At 44.6% G+C, this 10,371-nt stretch overlaps 1 non-coding gene across 1 annotated transcript; it reads left to right on the top strand.

The window, feature by feature from the left end:
- The first annotated feature begins 2,820 nt into the window (after positions 1 to 2,820).
- Positions 2,821 to 2,893, top strand: trnar-ccu (transfer RNA arginine (anticodon CCU)). Its single transcript has one exon. It is a non-coding gene; the product is annotated as a tRNA-Arg (tRNA).
- Positions 2,894 to 10,371: the final 7,478 nt, after the last annotated feature.

The raw sequence follows: 10,371 nt of genomic DNA, 5'->3' as shown, positions 1-10,371 counted from the left end.
CTTACCGTGAGGTAGGTAGGCAGCCGCCTGGGGCCCCCGAAAACCAGGGGCCCATGAAGACAAAATCTCCATAAGTTACAGGATATAACACAGTATGAACATTCAAATAAACGCCGACCTGACCAGCCACAGCAGACCTTCCTAAAGGTACAGGGGCGTCCAGGACATGCCGATTATCGCCCTCCACTCGGAGAACATAATACTTCTGCTCGGCAAATCCTACCATCGTGTGTGTGTGTTTGTGTGTGTATGTACATATTACATTGTAGGGACCAGATTTCCACACAATGTGATACAAACTTGTTATTTTGACATTTTCTTCAGTCCTCACAAGGGGAAACTCAGTTTTATAAAAAAATATGTGAATGCAATCAAAAAAACTAAAAATGCTGAAAGTCTTGTATTTAGTATGGTTACTTATGGGTAAGGTTAGGGCTGGGTCGCCATAAGTGGAATTTGGGTTATGCCCATAGAAATGAATAGAGATTCCCCACAATGATAAGAATGAACTGCTGCTGTACTACCGTTCATCCTGCTATCAGAAGCAGCACCAGCTCCTGTCTTCCTTTCACCTGGCTGTTCCCTGCTTCAGGACCCAAATCTTAAAATTTAGACAGTGTGAATTGGGACTTTGCCATCTTGGGTCTCCTTAGGGTTAGGGTTAGGGCTTCCTCTGCTGCCCCCTGGTGGATGGGCTCCCCCTTTGGGTCTGGTTAGGGTTAGGGCTTCCTCTGCTGCCCCCTGGTGGACGGGCTCCCCCTTTGGGTCTGGTTAGGGTTAGGGCTTCCTCTGCTGCCCCCTGGAGGACGGGCTCCTCCTTTGGGTCTGGTTAGGGTTAGGATTTCCTCTGCTGCCCCCTGGAGGATGGGCTCCCCCTTTGGGTCTGGTTAGGGTTAGGGTTTCCTCTGCTGCCCCCTGGAGGACGGGCTCCCCCTTTGGGTCTGATTAGGGTTAGGGTTTCCTCTGCTGCCCCCTGGAGGACGGGCTCCCCCTTTGGGTCTGGTTAGGGTTAGGGCTTCCTCTGCTGCCCCCTGGTGGATGGGCTCTTCATTTGAGTCTGGTTCCTCCGCAGGTTAGTTCCTTCTACATTTTTCTTGCCACTGTCACCTCTAGCTTGCTCACTGGGGGCTTTGGGCAGGGATAATGTAATGCACTTTGAGACAATGTAATGTTGTGAAAATGCGCTGCACAAATAAAATTGAAATAGAATTGAATTGAATTTACATTTGTGATCTGATTGCCCAAGACACATTTTAAAACCAAGTGTAAAGATTCAAGATTCATTCAGAATCTTTATTAATAAAAGATTAAAAGAACTTTATTAATCCCAAAGGGAAATTGCTTTGTCTTGGTTATACAGTTGCTCTGATTAACAGGGCCTGTGACACAATTTAATGTTTGATATCTTACTTTATTTGAACATAATATGGTCAAAGTACAGCAATGACAGTAGCAGTTTTGCTTTTGTTTAACATGAAGCAAATAATCCATTTGTGTTTCACATTTGCCATGGATTTGTAATTAACTGAAACCTGTTTGAAGCATTACACTGCAGCTAACTATAAACACATTATAGATATGAATGTATCATTTACTTGAAGTAGACAATGAATTATTATACATTTTTATTATAAATTTTGACACAGTATAACCACAGTCTTCATGTCTTTTGATAACAACAAAACAAAGCATTTATAATGTTTTATAATGTTTTATGTAGAATTGGTAGAATGATTAGGAGCAGGTGCGATGGGGGAGCTTACGAAGTGTTATAATAAACACTGTAATGCCTTATGACTATTAATGGAAGATGCCTTAATGCTTTATTAATTCTTATTGTGACTGTAATAATGCATTATAGATGCTCTGTTGTCATGCCCTGCTCGCGCTGATCCTCCTGTGTGCCACACTGCCCTCGTTACCTCGTGTGGAATGCCCATGCCATCAGCTGTTTCTTGCTGCGTTTCATTAGCTCTGTGTATTTAAGTCCGTGTTAGAGTATGTTTCCCCAGTCCGCTCATTGACGTCACTCCTGCGTGTTGCTCCGATTTCCCCTTGACTCTTGGTTGTGTAACATTCCACTCTGGTGCCTCCATGTAAGTGTGAAATAAAAAATGGTTAAAAAAATGGATTATAAATGACGGCATGACTGTGGTCTGGAGAGACCCCAGTGCCACTGATAATCGAGGCAGATCTTACAAAGGAGATCTGAGTAACTTAACGCAATGAACACAGAAACAGGAGCCCTATACAACCATCTCGATATCTGACTAAAAGGTTCTGTCGGCTGTGGGTGAGGCTGGGTGACAGAGAAGGAGTGACCCTCGATCAGAAGTTTGAAAGGTACCTCGAGGGGCCGTGACTCTCTATGAGGTGGAAACAGGGAATGCCCTGGGAATGCCCTGGGAATGCCCTCAGTGCAGGGACAGGTACAGCAGCATTCCTCGGGGCTTTATGTGACGTATGCATTCATACACATGTTACGCTGTCATGGTTACATTCATACATACCTTATGCTGTCACATTCACATTCCTACACAGGTTACACTGTGACATAAGTATAAATATAATTAAATATATGGAAGATGGATGGATGGATGGATGGAATAGTATAGGCTGCTAGGGTCCTGGCGCCCCGTGACAATATCCTGGGTGAATGGTTTTTGTTTTTGGCTATGCTAACGTTAGCTTTGCTGCAGTATAACCAGCTAAGAAGCGGATCAGTATGAAGCAGAGAGCAGTTTGTGAAGTTCCTTCCCTGCTAGATATTCTATAGTCAGCTGTATTATTGCAAAGTGGAAGCATTTAGCTTAACCTATAGCCCCAGTGGCCTAATGGATAAGGCACTGGCCTCCTAAGCCAGGGATTGTGGGTTCAAGTCCCATCTGGGGTGACAAATTTCATGAGCCCTTCAGCAAGGCCTGTAACCACCTGAAATGCTCCAGGACTGATGGATGGATGACTGACCCTGTGCCTGGACCCCAAACTTCACTCTTACCTGTACATACACTAGATGGACAGAAGTATTGAGACACACTTCTCAATCATTGAATGTGTTTCATTCAGACCCAGTGCCACAGGTGTATAAAATCAAGCACCAAGCCATGCAGTTTATAAACATTTGTGAAAGAACAGGTTGTTCTGAAGAGCTCATTGGATTCAAGATTGGTACTGTCACTGGATGTCACCTTTTCTGTGTGTGTGTATGTAGCCTAAAGATGACGACCTTCTTGAATATCTCTGAAGTGGGGGGGGGGGGGGGGCCTGTGTGTGACTCCCCCCAGGATTCCATCCTGTCACCAAAATTGGTCGCGATTTGCGTGAGCTCAACAGGCTGTTTTGTCTGTGTTTCATGTGTTTGCCAGCAGAGGGAGCTCTGAGCTCATGAACACCCACAGCCGATTACATGAGTAATTTAGGGACACCTGTTCACTAGCATGTATGACATGAATATGTAATTCTTTCTTTGCTTTTAGCAGGCCCCCGTCTGGGGTGTTATTTACACTGTAAACGTTTGTGATGCTTTAGAGTCCTGTGGACCTGAATGGCTTCTCACTCCTTTTTAAATTGGACCTTACAGCTTTTTCATTTGGTCTTAATCTAGGGAATGATCCAGTGACCACTGCCACCCAGTGGTGGCTCAGGACCACTGCAACAATGTCCACTGAAAATGGAGAGACTTTGAGAGAGACACTTTTGGATGTTTCAAGTGTCATGCCATAATCTCATCAAAGCTGGTTCTGTATTTGATGCTTTCTTGTAGTGTGGTTCAGGATGAGGTGCAGACCGGTCAGACTCTAAGAGAGGCACAGACCGGTCAGACTGTGAGGGAGGCGCAGACCGGTCAGACTGTGAGGGAGGCACAGACCGGTCAAACTCTGAGGGAGGCGCAGACCAGTCAGACTGTGAGGGAGGTGCAGACCGGTCAGACTGTGAGAGAGGCTCATACCGGTCAGACTGTGAGGGAGGCGCAGACCAGTCAGAGTGTGAGAGAGGCTCATACCGGTCAGACTGTGAGGGAGGTGCAGACCGGTCAGACTGTGAGAGAGACTCATACCGGTCAGTCTGTGAGGGAGGCGCAGACCGGTCAGACTCTGCTCGACAGTATATCAGACACAGAGCTGTACAGCCAGTGTGCTCACCGATGGAAGCTGTCCTCGTGTTTTGTCTGTCACCCTCTGTGAAAAGCTTTAGTTCTGTAAGGTTTATCATGGATTTCCACCCGTCACATTTGGATTTGATCTTCATCCATGAGACTGTGATTTTGCAGTGAGACGCAGCCTTTGAAGCCTCCTCAGGCCGCTAGTAGTAAAAATCGGGGTGGGGGTGGGGGGGTCCCTGGTCCCCCCCCCCCCCCTCCGTAGAAGCTCCCTGCTGTTTCCAAAATATTCCTTAATGTAGAAAAAATTAATAAATAACTAAACAATCAAACAATAGAGCTTTATAATAATGGTACAGTTTCTCCAGCGTCTCATCATTAACAGGCAGAGTAGCACCCGGCTGCCTGACCCACCCTCTTCTCGGACCACACAGAATCCTGGAGGGGGGACACTTCAAGGTTGGCCAATGCAGCTCCTCTCAGGCTCCTCTCAGGTACACAGCAGACCTGTACGCAAGCTGCTGAGGGAGTGACACCCCGTTCCCCATAGCAGGACGGCAGGTCATCTCCTTGTCACGCTTCTCCCCCGCCCCCCAACGCATGTGTCTTCACTCTGCCCACAAACTGTGCAAAGTGCACCATTCACCACCAGAGGTCGCCCAGGCCTATAACCCAGCTACCTAGGTTCTCAGACCAGACGAGGGGAGTGGTGCCCACAGAACGGGCCGGAAATACTGCATCTCTCCCGACTAATCACATGGGCCCAGTATTCTGACACTGACACAGTGTGTGGTACCTATATTCTGACACACTGGATTAGTGTGTGGTATCTGTGTTCTGACATTGACGCAGTGTGTGGTATCTGTGTTCTGACAGTGACACAGTGTGTGGTATCTGTGTTCTGACAGTGACACAGTGTGTGGTATCTGTGTTCAGACAGTGACACAGTGTGTGGTATCTGTGTTCTGACAGTGACACAGTGTGTGGTATCTGTGTTCTGACAGTGACACAGTGTGTGGTATCTGTGTTCTGACAGTGACACAGTGTGTGGTATCTGTGTTCTGACATTGACGCAGTGTGTGGTATCTGTGTTCTGACACTTTCACAGTGTGTGGTATCTGTGTTCTGACACTGACACAGTGTGTGGTATCTGTGTTCTGACAGTGACACAGTGTGTGGTATCTGTGTTCTGACACTTTCACAGTGTGTGGTATCTGTGTTCTGACAGTGACACAGTGTGTGGTATCTGTGTTCTGACAGTGACACAGTGTGTGGTATCTGTGTTCTGACAGTGACACAGTGTGTGGTATCTGTGTTCTGACACTGACACAGTGTGTGGTATCTGTGTTCTGACAGTGATACAGTGTGTGGTATCTATATTCTGACACACTGAATTAGTGTGTGGTATCTGTGTTCTGACAGTGACACAGTGTGTGGTATCTGTGTTCTGACACTTTCACAGTGTGTGGTATCTGTGTTCTGACAGTGACACAGTGTGTGGTATCTGTGTTCTGACAGTGACACAGTGTGTGGTATCTGTGTTCTGACAGTGACACAGTGTGTGGTATCTGTGTTCTGACACTTTCACAGTGTGTGGTATCTGTGTTCTGACAGTGACACAGTGTGTGGTATCTGTGTTCTGACAGTGACACAGTGTGTGGTATCTGTGTTCTGACACTTTCACAGTGTGTGGTATCTGTGTTCTGACACTTTCACAGTGTGTGGTATCTATATTCTGACACACTGGATTAGTGTGTGGTATCTGTGTTCTGACACTTTCACAGTGTGTGGTATCTATATTCTGACACACTGGATTAGTGTGTGGTATCTGTGTTCTGACAGTGACACAGTGTGTGGTATCTGTGTTCTGACACTTTCACAGTGTGTGGTATCTGTGTTCTGACACTGACACAGTGTGTGGTATCTGTGTTCTTACACTTTCACAGTGTGTGGTATCTGTGTTCTGACAGTGACACAGTGTGTGGTATCTGTGTTCTGACAGTGACACAGTGTGTGGTATCTGTGTTCTGACACTTTCACAGTGTGTGGTATCTGTGTTCTGACAGTGACACAGTGTGTGGTATCTGTGTTCTGACAGTGACACAGTGTGTGGTATCTGTGTTCTGACACTTTCACAGTGTGTGGTATCTATATTCTGACACACTGGATTAGTGTGTGGTATCTGTGTTCTGACACTTTCACAGTGTGTGGTATCTATATTCTGACACACTGGATTAGTGTGTGGTATCTGTGTTCTGACAGTGACACAGTGTGTGGTATCTGTGTTCTGACACTTTCACAGTGTGTGGTATCTGTGTTCTGACACTGACACAGTGTGTGGTATCTGTGTTCTTACACTTTCACAGTGTGTGGTATCTGTGTTCTGACAGTGACACAGTGTGTGGTATCTGTGTTCTGACACTTTCACAGTGTGTGGTATCTGTGTTCTGACACTGACACAGTGTGTGGTATCTGTGTTCTGACAGTGACACAGTGTGTGGTATCTGTGTTCTGACACTGACACAGTGTGTGGTATCTGTGTTCTGACACTTACACAGTGTGTGGTACCTCTGTTTTGTATCTGTATTCTGACACACTGGATCAGTGTGTGGTATATGTATTCTGATACTGACACAGTGTGTGGTACCTATCTTTTAACACTGGATCAGTGTGTGGTGTCTGTGTTCTGACTATGAAACAAGATCTGTTTTCTAAGTCTGTCTTTAATTCGAAGTGATAATAATGCAGTACATAATACTGATAATGATAATTAAACAGTAATTATAAAAGTAGCTACATATGGCTCTGTACCGCGAGCTAACACAGCTGAAGCTGCACTATGTGTCCGAGTGTCACAGAGTAGCACCTGCATCTGTTATCACCAACCACTGTATTTAACCTGAATTTTTAATATAACAGGCTTTATGGGAGTCCATTCATAAGTACGAGTTGTTCGTAAGTTGGACATTCTTAACCCGGGCACTGCCTGTAATTTCCAATTAATGTGGCTTGGGTCATATCTAAGCAAAATGTTTAATCACTGGCGGAAGGATGCAGGTCTACTAATAAGTGTGTTTCCAGCTGGTAACATACAAATAATGTCTTTTGGTACAAATGTGTAAGCCAAATGTGTGGTAATTGTAGTGTAAGCATGTTAATAAAGCAGCTAGAAGCTGTGCTTTATACATTTTTTAAAGCACTCCGCAGAGGCAGAGGACACAGGACACGCAATGGAATCCCACGTTAACCCTTAATTGCTGTGTTATTGTTCTTTATTCATTTTAAATGGCTCATGGTATAATCTCAAACAGCTGGTGTGAACTTTTATACAGCTTATGGCCAAGAGGAAGGAAAAGCGAGAAAAAACCCCGAAGACCACAAAGTTAGTATTTAGCCTCAGAGTCAGCTTCAGAGTCACCTCAGAATCAGCCTCAGAATCAGCCTCAGATTCAGACTCAGATTTCTCTAAGAGTGACCCTCAATGTCACCTCTGAACCAGCCTTAGAGTCACCTCAGAGTCGCCTCAGAGTCTGCCTCAGAGTCTGCCTCACAATCTGCTTCAAAGTGGCCTTCTTTCATCATTTACTCTGGGCCTATTTTCACTTCACTTCTATTTCATTCACTTTTCTCACAGAAAAAAGGACAAAAACCGAACCTGATGGAGTCCTTGTGACCAGACCATTCTTCTATCGATCCTTCTGCTATCTGCCCTACAGATTCAGGGGAAAATACAACATCTGTACCCCACACCGGACTCCATTCCAGAGCCAAAAACAGCACAATTCACTGCTGTTGTTGGCACAAAAGCCCAGCAATTTGTTTTCAAACTTCCAAATGTAATTACATTAGTAATTACCACCATATTCAAGCAGTTAGACTCCTCGCTGCCATTATATTTCGTAAATTTCCAAGTTATGTACATCTGTGTGTTGTCTAACTATTTAGAAAAATGTAATTACTTTGACTCAATCAGTCATGACTCAGTGCAGATCAAGGACATGTACAGTTCTGGGAAAGAGAAAAGACAACAAATAAACAGCTGGACATGTTTTCCAAAGCAAATACATGATGCTACAAAGCATCAGAGTGCTGCACATGTTACAGAGAATCGGTCGGCGATCACTCTGGTGCAACTGAATTTGAAGCTATACGGTGTGAACAGCAGAGGGCACTGTGTCTAACGACGGTCATTCAGGCGGTGGGTCTGCGGAGAGGCCTGTACTGTCCCGATGGTCCTGACTGAGGTCTATTCAGCGTTGGTCTATGATGATCACTCAGTGCAGCTCCTTCCCCATTCGTTATAATCAGTGCAGGAATCGTTGGTTTAAATAGGGGTCAGGAATGTTTAGTGTCAGAGACAAAGGAGTGACTCCTTTTCCTGGCTTTCGTCTGGCAGACCACAGTAATGGCAGCGTCTCTCCCACTTTGTGACCTGTTTCCTCTTTACTTTAATAATTCACAGCTGAGGCAGAGATCTTATAGGTTACATATTCTTGTAAATGACTGTGTAAAATGTGCTTGTCTTGACAAAAGCTTGGGGTGAGATTATGCACTGTAATACTGCAATATTTAATTTTATTTTTAGCTTTTGAGTAGGCCTGAGTTTGTAATTTAAATTTGTTGTTATATATTTAATTATGTGTAAGACTATTTATTGTTTCATTATGGTTTGTACAGCACTTTGGTTTACTTTTGTTGTTTTAAATGTTCTTTATAAATAAACTGACTTTACTTGATATGACATTGTACTTTATTCCCTGTCATTGCAGTTTGGTGTTGGGGTTAGGGTTGAGTAGGGTATATGGTGTACCATGTGCCAAAAAACTTTCGTCATATGATGTCTGGGCGATCATCATGTGATCACTGGGTCCTTGTCATGTGATTTCTAGACCCTCACTGAGCCCTTCTAAAGCTTTATGGCTGGGGCAGTGACCAATACAGATCCTTCCCCAGGCGCTCTGGAACAGGGATACTGTGTTTTAATGGCTCTCCTTATGAAGGTACCAATATTCTCTATTACTCATGGAGCAGAAGGTGGCAGTGTTTTCTCTCCAGTATGTGCCTGGAAGCCACAGACCTTAGAATAATCTGGTGTCTTAGAGGGAGGAGTGAAATTGTGCGAGCAGGTCTGGACCTTGGACATGATTTGTGATCCTGCAATTTCCCAAAGAAAACCAGACTGAACATCAGACTTCATGATGCAGTTATCACTTTTATGAGTTATTAGAAAAAGCTTTAAAAAGTTCTGAGCTGATTAATGGAGTTCTTCGATTCTGCCTGTGGTTCTGGCATTCACAGCCTCACAGGCCTGTGTCTGTGAAGAGATGGTTTGAAGTCTGCTGTCCTTTAATCATTTCTTAGAAGTCGTTTGGAATTCATTGGAGCCTGATTGGTTTCTGTTGGATAAATGTGCCGTAGAAAAACTTACTATTAGGCAACATGATTGTAGGTATGAGGCCATGGGAAGCTGCCCTTCCTTCATCCCTCACTAGGTGGCATTGTGCAGGGCCGGAACCACAGCTTCCTCTTGAAAGAAGACGCTCTACTTCGTTCAGTTCATCATGTCTTTCTTCATTGTTGTTTTCACCCCAGGCTCATACTCCTACACATTTATTCATTTATTTCTTTGCTTACAACACATTTTATTACTCTACTTCTGTTTTTATGTTTGTTTTGTGTATTTGTGTCTTGACAATATGTTTATATACATATATTTATGCCACTACCCGCACAAAAACTGCCAAAACCTGTCAGAAAGGTGCATAATTGCACTCCTGTGGTCACCCTGCCCTGCTAGGCCACTGAATGGCAGCTGCATGACTTCAGTATACTTCAGATGCTTGATAATTAATAATTATTAAATCTGGTCTGCCAGTGGATCGATTGTTTTCCACAGAAAACACAAAATGCTTCAACGTCATTCTGCTAATCAGCAGTGGTAAAGTTTGCTTACACCAAACCCATCAATTTTACCATCGGCCCCCTCCTCCCCCATCCGCTTTATCTGAGATCTCCTAGCCTGTGCCTCTGAGGTTACTGTAGTCTGAGACCCCGGGTTTAGAGAAGTATGGGTGAAACTGAGGAACCTGCCATCAAATTACGGAATGGATGAAGCTCTTGACTAAAAGCAAAAACCCCAATTCTCTATAGTTATAGTGAATAGAGCATGAACTGCTGTTAGTCCCAAGCTTGAGCCCATCATTGCTGGGATGTAGCAGCTGACAGGGAGCATGCTCAGGCTTAGGGGTTAGGTTTAGGCTTAGGGAGTACCC

The sequence above is a fragment of the Paramormyrops kingsleyae genome, chromosome 12, assembly GCF_048594095.1.
Source record: "Paramormyrops kingsleyae isolate MSU_618 chromosome 12, PKINGS_0.4, whole genome shotgun sequence".
Taxonomy (NCBI): Eukaryota; Metazoa; Chordata; class Actinopteri; order Osteoglossiformes; family Mormyridae; genus Paramormyrops; species Paramormyrops kingsleyae.
Note: the sequence above shows the minus strand (reverse complement) of the source record. Positions and strands in the feature narration are given on the sequence as shown.